This window comes from Durio zibethinus, chromosome 1 (assembly GCF_047325235.1).
Source record: "Durio zibethinus cultivar Kanyao isolate XHJ-2024 chromosome 1, ASM4732523v1, whole genome shotgun sequence".
NCBI lineage: Eukaryota > Viridiplantae > Streptophyta > Magnoliopsida > Malvales > Malvaceae > Durio > Durio zibethinus.
This window is the reverse complement of record NC_143162.1, coordinates 32,521,244-32,542,687: the sequence shown is the minus strand read 5'-3', so window position 1 is coordinate 32,542,687 and position 21,444 is coordinate 32,521,244. Positions and strand designations below refer to the sequence as shown.

The 21,444-nt window shown below is 29.2% G+C and overlaps 1 pseudogene; it reads left to right on the top strand.

Annotated features, from left to right (window-relative positions):
- Positions 1–17,374: 17,374 nt before the first annotated feature.
- Positions 17,375–18,224, top strand: LOC149520547 (nicotinate phosphoribosyltransferase 1 pseudogene; annotated as a pseudogene).
- Positions 18,225–21,444: the final 3,220 nt, after the last annotated feature.

Genomic DNA, 21,444 nt, shown 5'->3' with positions numbered 1-21,444 from the left:
TATCTCTTAAACTAAAATTTAAAAACCATGGGCGGTGACAAATAGTCAAACTATACAAAACCACCATGCAATTTATACAAATATTTTTATGGTAACAATAGAAACTATTCATTTAAACCAAGGACTATATAATTTATTTAATTATTTTCTGCTTTTGAACAAACCCTGAATTATTAATAGGAAAATGTTAAACATTGACTACCTTTACTAATATTAGAAGTTAGAAATTGTCAATTAGAAATATATATATATATATATATATATTGTCGTAATGATTTTTGGAGACCACTAGACAAATTTGAAAATAAAAAGAGTTGTCATTAAAAATTTTCTTTTTAGTTAAGTGTAATTGATCACCTATTAAAATTTATATTTTTAATAAAATTTTAAAATTAATTAAAACTTATTAAAAAATAATTTTTTTTTTGGATTTGAGAAACAATTCGTATTTGAAAGTCGATTATGTATGAAAAAAATTAACACTCTCACAGCGTCTGTTTAAAATAATATTAATTAATTATATGTTATTCTTTACTTTTGACTAAAATGGTCTTAATTTTAGCATTTAAAAATTAATTTTTTAATTTTTTATTGTAAAAAAACATATTTTTATATTTAGTTTGAAAAAATAAATAAGAACCTTATTAATTAAAAATTTTTCAAAAATATTCCAATGCTTTAACAATATTAAAAGAAACTTTCTCATCTAAGAACTTTTTAAGAATCAATACTCGAATTTCTCAAGAGTCTCATCCTTTATGGTTTATTTTATCTTCAAAATCAATACTTGTAATAAAACATAATAACTATAATTTAATCCCAATAATATTTTTAAAAAATAATTTCTTATTCAATTTATTAGAAAAAGAGAAATTTTTATTGAAAATTATTCTAAATGCTCTAATACATTAGTGGTATTTTAGATAAATTTTTTCTTCTAGAGATTTCTAAAGAATCATCACTTAGACATTTTTAAGATCTAATCTTTGGAGAATTTATTTTTTTATTTTTTAATAATTATTAATATTTATAAATTATGCAATAATATAATTATCTATGAATAAATTTATCTCTTTAAAAAATACATACTCTTGTAAATATTTTATATTTTTATCTTTTTTTAAAGAAAATTATTTAAATTAAAAAAAATAAAAAATTTTGTTTTGAAATAAGTTTCTAAATATTCAAATATTATGGTAATTTTTAGATGTCATTTATCACTTAAAGAATTTTCAAGAATCACTACTCAAATTTTTCGGAATCTTATTATCGAAAAATTTCATTTAATTTTAATTTCATTACATTAAAAACAAAAATGAACACTAATAATAATTTTTTGAAAAATATATTTATTTTCATAATCATTGTTAACTATTTCAAGACAAGCCTCTTTTATAAAAAACATTATTGACATTAACGATGAAAAAACATTTAAATAAAAAAAATATATAGAAGCCATAAAAAAAAAAATTTAGTGCTGAAGCCTAAACTCATGTGATCATTAGACTAAAGCCATTGGAGTCCAAATACTGGTTTGATTTGGGTTGCTGGAACGGGCCATTAACAAGTGAGCTGGGTCATAAATTGGATCTAGGCCAGAGAAAGATCCAACTCGGTGTGGATGGGTTGACTCGGTCAATTCTTTTTTTTTTTTTTTATTTCATTTCATCACATTCTCTAAAAACAAAAAAATTCATTTCCCTTTTTAGACCACTAAAAAAAAGATCCCGTTTTGAACCCAGAAGATGTTGCACCATCGTCCTCCTACCGCCAGTCAAGCCATCGTACACTGCTGCTGCTGCTTTTTTTTTTCTTTTTTTCTTTCTTCATCTTCTTTCTTTCTCTTTTTCTTTTTCTTTTTTTTTTTCCTCTTTCTCTTCTCTGCGTCTCCGTTACAACTTCATTTTTCCTCTCCCTATCGCCATTACAACTTCATTTTTCAAAATTTTTTTTATAAACTGAAACTGATTTTTTTTTTTTGTTTTGCAGGGTGGCTTTGGCTATGGCGCTTGGTTCCTCCCTCAGGGGAGGATTGTGATATTTTTGGTTTATTTTTTGTTTTTTATTTTTTTGTCATTTGTTTTCAACTTTTCTTTTGGTTGGAAATGAGGGTGGTTTCTAGTGGAGCTTGGGGGTTTTGTAGTGGCCGGGTAAGGGCTGTCATGATGGAGCTTGAGGGTTTTGTGGTGGAGGCTGAGTTGGAGGTTATTGATGGGGTTGGAGTCGGTCAGAGTGTTTGGGGTGAGCGTGGTGTGGGCGAGGCTTGAGTCGAGAGTGGGTTCTGGGTTTGGTTTTTATGGAGAGGCCGATTTTACGGGTGAAGGGACTTGGGGCTTGGCTGAGTGTCGAAGGGCTTAAGGGATTGGTGCAGGGGCTGGTTTGCACAAGGACTGGGGCTGTATGGGAATGTTTCGGTTGGTGGCTAATGGGTTTTAAGAAGTGTGAGGGAAGACGGTCTAGATGTACTTGGGTGTAGGACGGCCTGAGTGGAGTCAGGATAGTGGTCGGGTCTGGTGTTGAAGGAAAGGCTAGGGTAGGTTGCGTGCAAGGATGGGTCGTTGGTGCTTGTGTAATGGGTGTGGGGTGCACGGTGCCGGAGGGAAAGGCTGGAGTAAGTTGCGTGCAAGGGGGTCATTAGTGCTTGTGTGATGGGTGTGGTGTGCACGAGTTCTAGATGATTTGCGGCTATGTCACAGGCGAGATTGGTACGGTTAAAGGGAATGGTTATGGCCATGTGGTGAAGGTAGGGATTCATGTGAGTGAAGGTAGGGATTCATGTGAGTGAAGGCTGATGTTGGTATGGGTGCTTTGTTCAGGCAGTGAAAAAAGGTGCTGGGGCTCCAGAGTTGCTGGGTTGGTGGAATGGCGGGCTGGTGCTGGGGATAGTGCTTGCTGGGTTGGTGGAATGGGTGCTCTGTTGTGGAGGGTGTTGAGGCTTTGGGAATGGAAGGACTGTGCTGGGGTGGAGGGAGGGGCCAGTGCTTGGAGGGCTATTATGGAGGGTGTTGAGGGACTGTGCGGGGGCTCCGGTGATGGTCGAATGGGGTTTAGGGATTTGGTTTGAGAAGGTTACAAGAACCTCTCCCTAAATTGTTACCCATTTCAATTTTTTTATCTGTGTATTTCCCCATAATGGACAAAATTTGCATGGTAGTGCAAGTGTCACGGGTTTCGATCTTATACTCAGAATTCATGCGACCTTAAGTTTGGAATTTCTTTTTTGCGAAACGTTTTTTGTAAGACAAAACTGTGAGGTCAGGGGAGGCCAGAGTGGACAATATCTCACAAGGGTGTGAATCGTGATAGAAAGGCTGATCTGAGACGTCGGAAGAGTGAATGTCAAGGTCTCGAAGTCGTGCGGGTTCGGAGTTTAACTCTCGATCCCTGACAAGTGGTATCAAAGTCAGTTTTAAATCGTTCAACCCACGTCAAGTGCCTCGAAGGAGGTAGGCAGGGTGGTCAGCTTTCGTGATGAGGGTATCGCGAAGTTGGGTGGGAGAGAATGTTACGGATCTAAGGAAGAGTCTTGAATCTCACATCAAATATAATAGGAAGGTCACTGGGATATAAAAGGGTTCACATCACCTGTGCCTTGTGAAGCGCCTTTTGTAAGACAAAATCGTGAGATCAAAGGGGCTAGAGCGGATAATACCTTACAAGGGTGTGAACCGTGGCGGTCAGGCTCATCTGGGATGTCGGAAGGGTGAATGCTCGTCGCACGGGTTCGGAGCTTAAGTCTCAACCCGTGACACAAGGTAGTGATTGGGCAGTGCAAGGTAGTAGAGCAGGGTATCGAGGCTAGTAGAGTGCATGCCTTGTCTTCTGGTGCATTTTTATTGTTTTCTTTGTTTTATTTTTGTTATTTTTATTATTCATTTTTTTGTAATTTAATTAATTAATTATTTTTTTTAATATCCATTAATTGATTAATAATAATATTAACAAAATTAAAAATGACTAACTTGAAACAAGCTCGAATAAATTTAATTTGATTAATGTTTAAAAAAAAAAAAGAATAAATTCAAATTGATTAGGATAAAATTGAATGTGTATAATTGTTCTTCTTTACATATTTTTTAAAATTAAGAATAGGATAAAGATATAGATAATAATTTTATTTAGAGTTAATGGTTCAAATTTTTCAAAAGTTTTTTATTTTATTTTATTAATTGATAAATTTGTACATTTGAAAACAAATTTAAAAACCCTTTTAAAAATAAACTCAACAACTTTTGAAAATAAAATGAGATCATGTTTGAAAGTTTTACAAAATTTGAAACTAAAATAGATTCAGTTGAAAAGATTTACAAATCTTGTTTGGAAGATTTAGAGATTATATTCGAAAATTTTGCAAATCTTGACATTTTTGAATGTTTTTCTCATAAGAGGCATTAAAAATTTTGAAAATTTAAAATATTTTATTTGGAGGTCTTACAAATCTTAATACTTTGAGTGCTTTTCGTATTAGAGGTATTGAAACTTTAAAAATTTAAAATGTTTTGCTCAAAAGTTTTAGAAATTATATATGGAGATCATACAAATCTCAACATCTTTGAATGCTCCTCGTATCAGAGAAATTAAAACTTTAAAATTTTAAAATATTTTTTTGAAAGTCTTGAAAGTTATGCTTTGAGGTCTTAGAGATTATACCCAAAGTTCTTACAAATTTCAACATCTTTAAATACTCCTCTTATCAGAGGCATTAAAATTTTAAAAATTTAAAATGTTTTACCTGAAAGTTTTAGAGATTATACCCGAAGGTCTTATAAATCTTAATATCTTTGAATGTTTTTCGTATTAGAAATATTAAAACTTTAAAAATTTAAAATGTTTTATCCAAAGGTCTTAAAACTTATATCTAGAGGTCTTAGAGATTTGAGTGCCAGCTTAACTTGGCTTAATTTGACTTACTACTAACTAAACTATGTTTAAAATCTCAACTATGCCAGCTAAACTGGGCTTAAATATAATCGGGTGCTAGCTGATTTAGGTTTAGGTGTCAACTAATTTAGGCTTAGGTGCTAGCTGATCTAAACTTAGGTGCCATTTGATTTGGGCTTAGGTGCTAGCTAATTTGGGCTTAGGTGTCAGCTAATTTAGGATTAAAGTGCCAACTAATCTAGGCTTGAGTCTGGGCTTAGGTGCTGATATAGACTTAGGTTTTATCTTGTATTGTATTTGCTTTTTTTCATTCATTTTTTCAATAACCCCTATATTTTTTGTAGATAATTTTTCTTTCAACTCTTCGAACTTTTTTGACTTTTTGGTTTATTGTCAAACTATTTTCTTTTTTTCTCATCTTTTCATGATAGACTTCCTTATCTCTTTTTGCCTTTCAAAATAAATATAGGTGACTTTTTCATAATACAAATGCCATTGTTCTTTTCATATAGATACCCATAAAAATATTTTTTCTATGATATAGATGCCATGATGAAAATGCAAATGTCTTTCTCATTATACAGATGCAAGTGATGCAATTGCGAATATATTTTTCATGATGTAGATGTGAATAAAAATGTCTTTCCCATATGCACATGCAAGTGCACATGCAAGTGCACATGCAAGTGCAAATACAAGTTATGTAAAAGCAAATGTCTTTTTTTTTTTACAGTATACAGATTAAATATCTTTCTCATGATACACATGTCAATGCAAATGCAAGTGATGCAAATGCGAATGTCTTTTTTTTTTGTTTTTGCAACATGTAGATCAAATGTCTTTCTCATGATGCATATGTAATTGATACAAATATGATTTTCTTTTTTTTTATTTTTCTTTTTTGCAGCATGTAGGTCAAATATCCTTCTCATGATGCACATGTCATTGATTCAAATGTGAATTTTTTTGGCAACATACAGATCAAATGTCTTTCTAATGATGCATATGTCATTGATGCAAATGTAATTTTTATTTTTTTATTTTTTTATTTTGAAAGATCTTTGTTCAAATTTTTAATATTTACTTTTCACCAAAAATGATCTCAGTATTCTATATAAAATACTCAACTAATCTCTAAAATTTTCTAAAGTAATCATAAAATTACCTAAATAAAGTGTTTCTGTAATCAATGAGAAAAACTAAAAAAACACATAACTTTTGAATCTCTTACAAATTGATAATTACTATTGGAAATGCTTATGGATTGGGTGATTAACAATTCAAATTTTTCACTGGTGGACATATTTTAAAGAAGGCTCGGCATGGGTTGCAAAGATTTCTCTTTGGCTAAAAAAAAGATAATTTTTCTAAAACCCTTTTCTTTTACTGAAAACATGGTATGTCAACGTGTGTCAAAACTAATAATTATTTTTTGAAAAAGATTTGAGAAGAGAAAAAGATTAGTTTTTTATTTTCACTATTTGGTGGAATGTAAAGTCTTAAAAAGGTTCTGTATCGTGATTTTCTATTCTGGATAGAACCTTGAAACTTATAAAATTCTATTAGGGCCTCAAGAGTGGCTCTAATTCTAAACTGTTTTTTTGGGTTTTTACCTTAGAGCTATATTTTCTAACAATAAGAAACTTGGTAAAATCTTGCCAAACACTAACAGGTATATAGAAATTTTCAAGGATATAGCTCTTCAATTCAAGTATCCACATTTGATCAAAATAAAAAATTTAAAGTATGTAATGTGGGCTAAGGTTCAAGGTTCTAAAAGAATGGATAAATAGTCTCAAAATATGTTATTCGGGGTAAATAAGCCAAGGATTTTAAGAAACATTCTCTAGATAAAAAGTCATGTGTCTTTCTTTTTTTGCTCTTTCTTTTTTGAAACATTTGACTACAACTTTAGTATTCTACTTTTTTAATTCTATCTTTTTTTTTTTTTTTTACTTAGAATTCTAAGTAATGCTTTTCTTACTTAGAATAAGCTCAAATGGATAGCAAGTAGATAATTTTCCTATATGTGAAAGATAGAAAAAGATGACCATTCATCATTTCAAATACGATCATTTAGTTAGAAAAGTAAATTATTTGAAGAAAGAGATAAAATGCTTCTTTTTTTATTTTTTTTTCTTTATTTTGTGTTATAACCATCAATCATTTTTGCGTGAATGATGCCCAATCTTGTTTTTCCTTCAAGGTTATTATGACAGTGAAAATCCAGTTGTATGAGATGTCCCAATTTTGATTGTACAGTTCATAAAAAGGCTCATTTTGATTCCAAATTGTCTAGCATTTTTTATAAAATGAAGTAAAAAGGTATATTGTAGGAAACATATTGTCTTAGGTGAGAAGAAATTTTGCTTCTTTTAGTCAATATGTTTTAAGATGTAAAATAATGGCTACTTGAGAAAGAAAATTCAGGCATTTTTTGTGTCTATGGTTATTGAAAGAATATGGATAGTTCATATTGGCAAAATTTTGACAAATATTGAATTACCAATTAAAAATTTAAAATAGTATCTTGCTTGATTTTTAAATTCAAAATGAAATTTTTAAAATTGACATCTTTTGTTCATTGCCCAAGAAAAAATTATTATCTCAATATATCAAATAATGATATGGTTCGCACGTTGAAATTCATGCCTTTTAAAGCATTTGACTAGTGAGTAATGTTATTCAAAATGATTGAAACATGAGAATAATTAAGGAAATGTGTGAAGGTATCATATGAGTTTTTTTTTTTTAATAATAATTATCAATTACTTTGAGATTCTCACCATTTAGAAAACGAACCTTTTGAAAAAGGCCTTTTTTTTTAAATTATTTTTGTTTTTATTTTAATATTGAAAATCGCTTATATAGGACTTTACATTTAAAAAGTTACAAATCAATATTTTTCTTCTTTTTTTTTTTTTTTGCAAAGCATTTTTTATTTTATGATTTTGAAAGTTAATTATGTGGGACTTTTATTCAAGCAAATGGATAAAAATAAAATTTCATAGAAAAATCTAAAGCATTCATTTCTTCCAAATTAAAATTTAACAAGATTAATTTAAATAACTTCTAAAGACACCATACACATGTCATAGATAAAAGATTAAGGGTTCAAAAGAAAATCATCTTATCTTCATCTTTTAACACTCGAAACCTTCTTTCACATTTCAACTCCTCATATTTCATAATTGAATAGAGTCAACTTCTATTGTTCTATTAGTTTTGGAGTCAAAATACCGCTTTTGATGAGATTCTTACTTTTTCTTTTAGCCGTCTGTATTTTTCAGTCGAGTGAGCAATTGTCCCATATGATAATCACACTTGTTATTAGGATTATAATTCCTTAACGATGAATTTGGTGTTATTTTCAGAAGCACATGAGTGAGGTAGCAATCTTCTATTAGCAAAGGCAAAAGATGAGAAATAAGGATTAAAAATTTCTCTCGATCATTTCTTGGTCTTTTTTTATTCTTTATTGGTCAGGTGGTATGCTTAAGTGTGGGAACAAGATCATGAATGGTCATCTGAAGATATGGATTTGTCGAAAAGTCTAAATGCTAGTTTGGTTGATAAAGATATGAGCTCTGAGAGATACTACCTATAATTAGAGAGTGAGATTGACAAAAATGATAAAAATTACATGAGACAAAATTCTTAGGTTTCAAGTGTGACTGCTTACACATCTCCTTTATTCTTTTTCAATGTATTCCTTTTTCAACATCAGTTGCATCTTTAAATATAATTCTACCATTCATTATTGCCTTTTCTATCATTTCTTCGGCAATCACCATGTCAGCAAAATTTTTAAAGATATTTCCAATCATTCTTTTGTAATAGAGAGTTTTTAAGGAATTGATAAATAGAACAGTGATTTTTTTCTTTGATAGAGGTTGTTGTACTTAGGTTGCCATGTCTCTCTATCTGTGTACATATTCTTTGAAAGTTTTAGTTGACCATTTCTCTATGTTCTATAAGGACAATCTATTTGATACCATATTTTCAATATGCTTGTATTGTGTTAGTAAGGCTCTAGCCAAATCATTCCTTCGGTCTAGTTGGGTATACCACCTTGTTGTAGATCCGATGAAACTATCTTGAAAGTAATAGATCAATAACTTATCATTATGAGTGTAGTTTGTCATCTTTGGACAGTACATGGTGATGTATGTCAAGGAACATTTTGTTTCATCATACTTTTTAAAATCTAGGGCTTTAAATTTTGACGAAATGATAAGATCAAGCACTAGACTAAGCTCATTGGCATCAATACTCCCATATATATCATGGCCTTCAATTGCTTTTAATCTTTCTTCCAATAGATTATATTAATCTTTCATCACCATCTCGTTTGATGAATTCAACACCTTTTTTAGTTGCTTTTATTCTTTTGGATCATCCAAATTAGGCACAACAATGGAATTGTAAGGAATAGGCTCGAGATTGACATTTATCTGAACTAGAGGCAACTTGGCAAAAGTGTCAATATAAGGTTAATGGGTTCTAGAGGTGCTTGTGACATATAGGGGTCTCAAACATATGGATATGTGAACTCAAGTAGATGCGATGGTTCTTCAACAACTATTTCTTCCCTTACCTTATGTGTTTCAATAATTCATTTTCTTTTTGTCAAACTTACTTACATCTATTTTAATTCTTCCAACTGCCTATCCATATTCTGTTGCATTCATGTAACAATTTCCTTGATCTTTCTTTAGGCCCTTTCTAATTTGTCCATCTGACTTGCATTTTTATTTTCCATGATTTTGGTATAGGCTCGAGTAAGTGCACAGAATTAACTAATCTTGTTTCTTAAGATGCACTATCATTGAACCTTTTACTAATTACCAAAAGTCAGAAATGCATGACATGAATTTTATTATTAAAACTCTCAAAAATATCTTTTTACTTCAAAGGTTTGATAAAGGTATACTCGCAATCATCATTCATTGTCCTTAGCTAGCATGAAAAATAATGAATTCAACTAAATGATGCATGATATACAAGTCAAATTTTATTATTATTGTTGAGAATGAGCTTAAGTTGCATCCTATATTCAGGTCAAGTCATTTAAAGACATTCTTTTTACCTCAATTTTGGTGAAAGCATATTTGCAACTATCAATCTTATCCAAGACCTTTTTTAAGCACGTCGTTATTAAAAAAATAAAATTTAAACAGAGACGTCTATTTATAGAAAATTTAAGTTAAAAGAAGTTTTTATTCATTCTCAAAAGTTTCAAGTTTACACATCATGAACTATCTTAGAAGTAGGGCCAAAAATTTCTAGACCTACTCTTACTCCCCTTATTTCATCTAAGAAATTCAAAAGAAGTTGACTATGATTGCTAGTGAGGACAACCCTTTGCTTTAAGGTTTCTACTTTTTATTTATTATCCTGGCTGACTTGACTATTGTCTACGCTACTACTTGCTATCTTGGCATAGATCAATGAAGGATTCCTATAAATAACAGGCTTCATTTTGGCATCAAAACTTAAATATCTAGTTTTCATCAATCCTTATATTGTATATTTCAAAGATGTGCAGTCTTCTAGAGAATGGCCCATAATGCTAAGATGATATTCACATCAGGCATTGGAATCATACCATTTAGGATAAAATGGTTTGAAGAGTTTAATAGGAATAGGGGCAATGAAGTAGTTTTCCAAGAATAGTGAGTATAAATCTGTAAAAAACATGGATTTTGGGTCAATAGGGATTTTTCTTTTGGTGTTGGTGGTGCAAAAGTTCTTCTATCCCATAGTTGGGTTACTTTACTAAAAAAATAGTGGTATAGTTAGTGTTGGGGTGAATTGAAAAACTCTGGGTAAGAAATTGGGTTAAGAAGGTGGTGATGGGATAGCATGTTAAACAAGTTATTGTAAAATGTGAGGTGATAAACATGAATTTAAGAGTGAAAATCTCAAAGGTTGCATGAAGTTTGGGGGCCTAATCCTAGGTGCTTGAAAAAGATGTCGAAAGTAGTCATAAGAAAGATTTAAGTATAAGTTTAGACTTAGGATAGTTGGTGAGGGTTGTTTGAGGCTAGGTGACTCAATCTTGGAAATTAAACTTTTGAGTTCAGTCATTTGTATGGTTAATTCACCAATTCCTCTTTTGACCTTGCCCAAACTTTGGTCACTGTTCGAATTATCCAATGTTTTAGTATGCTTAAAAAAAGTGTTGGAACCAACATGAGCCAGTTGATCTTGATTTAATGGAATCGAAAGTGATAACGATCCTTAAGTAGCAACAAACTTAACCCTACCACTACCTTTAACGATTTCTATCAATTGAATAATCTATTGTTTCACCTCCCGAAGTTCGAGCCAAAATTTCTCTTGATTAAACTCTAACACACTAATCTTTTTTTCCAATTGATCTTCAATTTTGGCCATTTTGATTCCCACAAAGATTGACATCTTATTTCAAGACTTAGACAAAAAATTTTATATTATTACCCTTATTGTATGATGCCATAAAACAATTTCTAACTTATATGGCACATATAGCATGTTTATGACTATGATAATGATGCCTAAAGAATGTCATAAAACATCAAAATGGCTAAGATAATGAATTTTTCCATGTACTAGGCCCCAAATGATAAAAATTTCATCATCATTGAATGTGTATGTAAAGAATATATTGTTTTATTACAAGGATGGTGGGATACGAAATGTAATGCATGTTATATGAAACCTTACCATTCGTGAATCCATATACGTGAAATGCAACAATATACCACATGAGTGATGAGATATATACTTATGACTAATACCATCTACTTATATGAAATACACTAACTAATACCACATGAGTGATGAGATATATGTCTGCATCGAATATAGTGCATGCGTTGTGTTAGCCTAATGAGGTTGACACTGCCTTAAAATATGTAATGAGATGGAGAGCATATACCACCTATTAAGATGTGCATGGGATGCATGTATCATTTATCAACATGTGTATGAAATGGAATGCATGTATTATCTTATTATGATGTGCATCAAATAATATGCATATATTACCTACTAAGATGCCTTAAATGTGATGTATGTATTATCTATTAAGATGCATGGGATTTGGTGTATATACTATTTGATTATTTTTATTTTTTTAAAAAATGATAAAAATGTATGAAAATGCAAAGGATAAAACAACATTCAAACTTAAAATTCTTTTTTTTTTCTTTTTAGGAAAAGGAAAAATTTTGGAACACACATTTTTTATCACACAAACTAACTAGGATTTAAAGATTTTTTTTTTCAGTAATTTTAATTTGGCCAATAAACAAAGAATTTAAGGAAAACCTTTATTCTTGAAAATTTTTGTTTTTTGTTTTTTTGTTTGTTGGATATTGCTAAAAAAAATTTCTTTATTTTATTTTAAAACCTTTTATGAAAATACAAATTTTGGATAATCATCAAATGAATGAACTACATGTCAAAAGAAATTTTTTTTTTCTTTTTTTCAAGAAAATACTTTTCTTTTATTATCTATTTCTTCTTTTGCAAAATTTTAATACATGGGTTATTTTTACAAAAAGGTTAGCAACACTTATCGAAGGCTGGTCCCTAAAGTTCACTATATATTAAGTGAGGATTTATACATCTAAAAGTTCTCAAATTGTTCTTCATTGGCATTTACACAGGACTGGTAAGGCATCGTGATCTTCACCCATTATAGGCTACGAATTGAAAAGGTTCAATTCGAGTGAGAGTATTTTGGTTCTCATTACGGAGGTTATCACCTCACGAGAGCATAGGTACTCTATTCTAAAATGGAAGTAACTTAGGTATAGAGCTCATGCATGATATGAAATATGTCGTTGTGTGTGTGAGGGAAAATAATATCACAATCTCTATCCTACATGTCCCATAATTTATTGAGAATAACATATATATAATAAATAATGAACAAATGATATAATTAAAATGAAATGCATGAAAATTTTTTATTACTATTGTTATTTTTTAAAAAAACAAAATCAAAAACAAGAAAATTAAAGTTAAATACTAATTAAGACCACTAAATCAAAATTAAAGATAATACGTATTAAGTTTTGGCCTAATTCTAAAAAAACATGACTTTTTCAGCAGAGTCGCTAAGTTGTCGTAATAGTTTTGGAGACCGCTAGACAAATTTGAAAATAAAAAAAGTCACTACTAATCTTTTTTTACCTAGGTGTGATTGGTCGCCTATTAAAATAAACTTTTTTAATAAAATTTCAAAATTAATTAAAACTCATTAAAAAGATAATTTTTTTAAGGTTTATGAAACAGTTTGGATTCGACAATCAATTACACTTGAGGAAAGATTAATACCCCCATAGCACGTGTTTAAAATAGTACCAATTAATTATGTGTTATTCTTTACTTTCAATTAAAATGGTTTTAATCTTGATATTTAAAAATTAATTTCTTAATTTTTTTATTGTAAAATAACATATTTTTATTTTCAATTTGAAAAAATAAACAAGAATCTTGTTCATTGAAAAATTTTTGAAAATATTTTAATACTTTAGCAATATTAAAAAAAACTTTCTCACCTAAGAATTTTTTAAGAATCACTACTCAAATTTATCAAGAGTTTCGTCTTCGATGGTTCATATATATTTTTAAAATCAATGCATGTAATAAAATATGATAACTATGATTTAATTTTGATAATATTTTTTTAAAAATAATTTCTTATTCTATTTATTAAAAAAATAAATCTTTATTGAAAATTATTATAAATGCTCTAATACATTGATGGTATTTTAGATAAATTTTCTTACTTAGAGATTTTTAAAGAATCATTACTTAGACTTTTTAAAGATTTTATCCTTAGAGAATTTATTTTTTTATTTTTAATAATTATTAATATTTAAAAGTTATGCAATAATATAATTATCTATGAATAAATTTATCTCCTAAAAAAATACATACTATTGTAAATATTTTATATTTATATTTTTTTTAAAAAAATTCATTCAAATTAAAGAAAAATAAAAATCTTTATATTGAAATGAGTTTCTCAATATTCCAATATTGTAGTAATTTGTAGAAGTTTTTCTCACCCAAGAAATTCTTGGGAATCACTGTTCAACTTTTCGGAGTCCCATCATTAAAAATTTTTATTTAATTTTCTTTTCGTTACATTAAAAATAAAAATGAACAATAATAATTTTTTTAAAAAATTATTTATTTTCATAAGCATTATTAACTATTTCAAGGCAAGCCTATTTTATAAAAAAATATTATTGACATTAACAATGTAAAAACATCAAATAAAAAAAATAAAAATGTATAGAAGTCATATAATAAAAAACTTTGGTGTTAAAGCCCAAACTCATGTAATTATTAGACCAAAGCCGTTGGAGTCCAACTATTGGTTTGGATTTGGGCTGTTTAAACAAATCGATTAACAAATGGGCTAGGTCACATATTGGATTTGGGCCAGAGATAGGTCCAACTTGATATGGGTGGGTTGACCCGATCAAATCTTTTTTTTTTTGTAAAACCTTAAGTTTTTTTTATTTCATTTCATCAACTTCTCCAAAAAAAAAAAAAATTCATTTCCTTTTAGACAAAAAAAAAAAAAGACCCAGAAGACACTGCATCATCAACCTTTTGCCACCAGTTGTTGTTGATCAAACCATTGCATGCTACCATTGTTGCTTTTTCTTATTTTATTTTTTTTTCTTTCCTTTTCTCTTTCTCTTTTCCCTTGCCACGGTTATAGCGTCATTTCTCCTATCCCCGCCACTATTAGAACTTTATTTTTCAAAATTTTTTTCTGTATAAACTGAAATTGATTTCTTTTGTTTTGCAAGGTGGCTTTTGCTATGGCACTTGTAAACACCCTATTTTGTCCAAGGTTTAAAATTCATTTTTATTTTATTTATAGTTTATTTATCTTTTTAGTTTAATAAAAAATGTTTTGCCATGAGCAAAATTAGTGTTATTAGAATTAGAATTGGATTCAATTTGTAGAGGATAAATTTCAGTTTCATGATAATACAAAAATCTGATCAAAGATAGAATCATAGTCAATAAAAAATTCCTTTAAGCATTCCTATAAATAAACATATGAATCAAGAGAGAAAGAATACATAGAAAAACAACATAAGAGATCAAAGAGGAAAATACATACAAAAGAAAACAAAACAATAAAGGGAGTATGAAATATGCTTTAATTTTAATGATCTCTCCAACTCTTTTTTTATTTTTCCTTTGTAATGTTCATGAACCACATGCTTGCTTTGTTTCACTATATAAAAGCAGATGAGTTTTGAATTGAGAAATAGTTAAAGGACTATAGGGGTTGAAAAAGATTACAGGGGCCTAAAAAGATTTATTAATAAAGGCGAAAACAAACTATCATAACATACAGATTCGTAAATCTATTGCTAGACTTAACAAATGGAGTCATCGTCAATCGTTTTTAACTAGGTGTAATTGGTCACCTAATGAATCTATCATTTTAAGGAGCTTCTAAGCTTGACTAAGGGTCCCTAAGAGAATAGGTTCGGGTTTACAAACTAGAATAAGGTTCGAGAGTTTAGTTACATGTGGGGAAGGTTATAGCACCCCCACATGTCCATCCAAAAAATGGTACTATTTTACTTTAAATTTATCCCAAGGTTTTGATTGTAATGGCTTTAAATTCTTATGTTAAATATTGAAAATAATTCTTAAGATTTCTCCATCAATCTAGCAAAATTCTTAAAAATATTTTCTCACCTTAGAAGTATTCAAGAATCTCATTTATTTTCTTGAAGAGGCTCTGTCATCGGAAAAAAGTTTAATTATTATTTTTTATTTTTTTTGTTGAAAATATATCTAATTATTTCATAATTTGGATCAAATTTAAAATATTTTCTTGTTTTGAATTTTTAAATTCTCCACCATTTGGGCCTATTTAGAAATTCATTTGATTTCTCTTTTTTATTGGATTTCTAAATTTTTCACCATTTGGGTCAATTTAGAGATATTTTCTTTTTTGAAATTTCTAAATTTTTCACCATTTGGGCCTATTTAAAAATTTTCTTTTTTTTTCTATTTTTTTTGTTTTCGAAAAGAAAATAATAAGAAAATTATTTTTTTATTGAAACTTCATTTAAAATTTTTCACCATTTAGGACAAATTTTAAAAAATTTCTCACCTAGAAATTTTTTAAGAATTTACCATTTGAAATTTCTAAGATTCTCATCCTTAGATAATTGTTAAATATTTTTAACAAAAAATTTTTATTTTTTCTCTTTTTTTTAAGATTGAAAATAAATATTGCTTATTATTATTGAAACTTTACCTAAATTATTTTGCTTTTTGGGATAAATTTAGATAAAATTTTTCACCTATGAATTTTATAAAAATTTATCATTTGAAATTTTTAAAAATTTCATCATTAGATAATTAATATTTATTCTAAAAAAATATTTTATTTTTTATAGTTTTTTATTTTTATTTCTTATAAAATTTAATCATGCAAAAATACTTAAAAAAATAAATAAATAGAGAAAAAAAAACCCAAAACAGGAGGTAACTTGGCTCCAATGACTACGGTGTGGCTCAACTTTAAGGAGGAATAGCGACTAAAACAGCTTGCGAAGTGGCTTGGCTTGGCTAGAACTCAGTGTTGGGACACGGGTCGAAGAGTGGGTTAGAACTCGGGTCAGATCGATCGAATGAAAAATGCATGAATCATTGGTTTTCTTAAATGCCAAAACGATGTCGTTTTAGTGAAGCTATAAAAGGCCAAATTCCAACTTTCTGCTTTAGATCTCCCTTTTCCCCTTTTTCTTTCTTTTCTTTTCTCTCCTTCTTTCTCTAGAAATCTAAAAACTCCGATTGAATCTTCACCGAATTTTGAAAAGAGTCACTGAAATCTGAGTTAATTCACCAAAAATTCACCAAAAATTCAACTGGCACCGAAATCTTCAATTGGATTCTGGGAAGCCTGCCAAAAAATTCAATTGATGTTGAAAAAGTCATCGAAAAATTCAACTGACGTTGAAAATTTCATCGAAATCTGAGAATTTTTTAGATTTTTTTAGAAAAATCATTTTTTTTCTAAACTAAAAAATCTTCAAAATTTTTTAACTGCTTTCTACTTATTGTGTTTCAGTGATTTGCTTCTGTATGTTTTTCTGTGTGTTTCAATTTGTTCCTCTGTATGGGTATTTATAGGCTTAATCAAAAAAAATTTTGATTGATTTTGACTCCTTCTTCGATAAGGTTTTAGTATTATCAGAAAATAAGAAATCAACCTTTTCGATAGATTGAATCCAACTTCAACTCTACAAACCCTCAATTCACAATAAAATTTTTCTTTTTTTTATTTTTTAACCTTTTTTTATTTTAATCATTATCTAACAAAAATTGATAAATAAAATAGATAAACAATAAAAAAAAAGATAAAATTCAAAACAATAAAATAAATAACATAAATGAATGATAAATAAATCAATAACTCTCGGGCTTGATCATTAACCTTATTGGACCAGGCCCAATTGATTCAGGCCTAGACTAAAATGGGCATCTACACGAACACGACGGGTGAGAACATAGGTCGGGTCATGGACAGACCTACGAACTTAATGGTCACACCTCTTCTAACCGATTTTTATAAGTTCACCATGATTTATGCTTATTGGAAAGCCGACAAACATAACGAACGAGCCATGTTCGATCTATATTTTTGTAAGAATTCATTTGGTGATGAATTTATAGTGTTTGGTTGTTTGGAAGAATGCATAAAGGTCATTGCTAATTTCAACTTAATCAAGGAAGAGATCTTATTCATTCTTGAAAGCTTGCCTTGTGTTTGTGATAAAGGTTTTTTCAATTATCTAAGAGAAGTTGACTATTCTGATGTTGATGTGTATGCTATTTCAAAGGGAAAATTTATTTTCCCTAATGAACCTTTGCTTAGAGTTGAAGGGCCAATCACTATGGTTCAAATGTTGGAAACTCCAGTTTTGAATCTTGCAAATTTTGCATCCTTATTGGCTACAAATGCTACTAGACATAGACTTGTTGCTAGAAAATCTAAAATGTTGCTCGAGTTTGGGCTTTAATGGGTTCAATGACCTGATTGTGCTATAAGGGCATCAAAGTATTGCTATATTGGAGTTTTGATGCTACATGCAATGTTACAGCTGGGAGGTTATTTGGGATGCCTCTTCTTGGAACACATTCCCATGCTTTTGTTAGTTCATTTATAAGCCCTGATGAGATCCTAAAAAGATTCATGTGTAGCTCTAATGGTTCAAGTACTTGTGAGGACTTTGTCAGTCTTGTTCAGTCATGGTTAAACAAAATACAAACAGTTGGGCCGCGCATTGTAGCTCCAGTCGAGCTATTTCTTTATTTTGGTATTTTATTTTATTTTGATTTTGTTTATTTATTTTTGTTTCATGTTATTATTTTATCCTGCATGATTAAATTTAAAGAAAATTATAAAAATTATAAAAATAAAAATTTAATAGAATTTAAAAAATAAGTAATAATTATCCAATGATGAAAATTTTTAAAATGACAAATGGTTAATTTTTATAAAATTTCTAGGCGAGAAATTTTTTCTAGATTTGACCCAAATAAAACAAAATTTAGATAAAATTTCTATAAACAATAATTAATATTTATTTTCAATTTTAAAATAATAATAATAATACAAATTTATTAAAATTTAGGAATTGAATTAACAATCACCTAATGATGAGATTTTTAGAAATTTTAAATGAAAAATTTTCTAAGAAATCTCTAGGTAAGGAATTTCTCTAAATTTAATCCAAATGGTGAAATAATTTAGATTAAAATTTAATGAAAGTGATAGTATTCTTTTTCAAATAAAAATTAAAAATTAAAATATAAATTAAATATTTGGATGAAAATATTTGATAATTATCTAAGGATGAAATCTTAAGAAAAATCACAAATGATCGAATTTTCATAAGATTTCTAGGTGAAAAGTTTCTAAATTCATCACAAATGGTGGAAGAATTTAAATGAGACTTTAAAAAAATACTTGTTATATTATTTTCTTTCCAAAGATTAAGAAACTAACAAGAGTTTAGATTCTAAATAGACCTAAATGGTGAAAAATTTAGGCATAGAAATAAAAATAAAAAATAAATTCCAGTGATGAAATTTTTAGTAATAGCAAAGAGATTATCATCTAAGAGATTTCTAAGTGAAAAAATATTTCTAATTGTGGCCCAAATGGGAGAAGGATTAGATATATTTTCTACAAAAAAAAATTAATAAAGAAATTGATTAAGCTTTCTGACGATGAAGCTTTTTCAAAAAAAAATAATGAGATTCTTGAATACTTTTGAGGTGAGAAAGTATTTTTAAGAATTTTACCAGATTGATGAGAAATCTTAGAAGTCATTTTCAATATTTAAACATTATAATAACTACCATTAGAGCCAAGATAATTGTTACGATAATTTAAAACTAAATGGTACCATCTTAACATGGGCTTTATTGGGGTGCTATAACTTTCCCCACACATAATCGAACTCGCAAACGTTGCTCTATTTAAAAGGTTAGAACCTATTCTTTAGTAACCCTTAGTCAAGCTTAATAGCTCCTTAAAAGGATAAAATCATTAGGTGGCCAATCATACTTTAATAAAAGATTGGTGGCAACTCCTCTCGTTAAGTTTACCTATAGATTTATAGATCTATATATTATGATAGTTTAACGACTCCATTGGGGACACTGAAAGTAAGGCCATTAATTAATTTTGAATTATCCTAATTTTTTGGTTTGCTTGGTCTTAAATTATTGATCATTTTTGTTTGCATTTATTTTTATTCTTTTATTCTTTGACTTGGCTTGTGAAAATTGCGAATAAAGATATATATGTTCTTTCACAGACATGTCATATAAATGTGCATGAGTTCTATACCTGGGTTCTATCTTTTTTAAGAGGGAGTAAAGTACTTACGATCTTGTGAGATGATAATCTCCACAATGGCTAGCAAAATACTTTTACTCAAATTAAATCCTTTCCATTTGTAGTTTATGATAGGCGAAGATTGGAGTGTCATACTAATCTGTGATGGACAATGATATGAGAACAATTCGAGAACCTTTAAATTTAACCCAAATCACATGTAGTAAAACATAATAAGCCAACTTTAAAATAGAGCCCTATCTACCTATCATTAGAATGTAACCCTAGTTAAGACATATAAGTGGACCTTTTGAGCTTCGTTCATATCAACTTATGACGACTTGATTTTTATTTATTATTAAGTTGTTGTATGTTGTATATTGTATTCTAATTTAGCATTACTAACATATGTATTCATCCACTCATCATAAGGTGATAAACATCAATATATTCATTCATACATTGTTATGCATACATTCATGTGTTTATGTATCATAGTTTGTTGTGTCAAGCATTCAATGCATTCATTCATTCATTCATACATATAGGATTTTTAAAAAAGGTTAGGTGAGTAACATGAATATTCTAATTATGGTACATAAGATTCAAGGATAGTTAAACTGTCTAAGAATCTTGCTCAAACTACCTACCATCAATATAATACTATAGTTCAAGCAAGACAAATGGAACAAAAAAATACAAATCGTTTGGAAAAAATAAAAAGTCCTAAAAAAAAACTTAAATGAGAGTTGAGTAAAATTTTTAAAGCCCTAAACAAGTTGAACAAAGGGAAAACCATAGAAGAAAATGCTAGCCAGCAAAATCATCCATCATAAGGTGTAGTTGACCTTTTATACCCTCCTATTATCGACCGTATCAAGCTAGTCCACACAAGATACACCATTATAGTAGTTCATATACCTTGCATGGTATACATACCTTTGAATGCCATCAGCTTCAAACCCAAGGCATTACCAGAGTTATGTAAATCTTATTTTTATTGAGAAGGTAATAGAATTAATACAGTCCCTAACTTGGATGATCCAAAAGAGAAAGAGAAGCTGATGCTGAAGGTGGTTAAGACTATGAAGGGCTCAAAAATTGAATAAAAGATGAACTTGTTGGAGGAAAGATTACGAGAAGTAGAATAAATCGGTTTCTATGGTTCAATAGATGCTATTGAGCTTTGTTTAGTCTCAGATGTTGTTATTCCTCTAAAATTTAAAGTTTCAAAGTTTAAAAAATATGATGGTACAGATGTCCAATAACTCATATTATCATGTATTATTAAAAAATGACTACGGATACAGTGATGAAAATCTCTTGATGTATGTATTCTAAGATAATTTTATTGGTTCTGCGATGAGATGGTATGTTTAACTAGATCAGTCCTGCATTCATTATTGGCATGAGCTAGCCCGTGACTTCATTAGTTAATACCAACACATAATAGATCTAGCTTTTGATCATCTTTCTCAGTAGAATATAGAGAAGAAGGTGACTAAGTCATTTAAAGAGTATGCCCAAAGATGTAAGGACATTGTTGTTTAAGTTCAGTCACCTTTGATTGAGAAAGAAACCACCGTCCTATTTGTTAGTACCCTTAAAGCTTCTTACTATGAGAAAATGATAGTGAATGCAATGAAAAACTTCACTAATATGCTGATCTC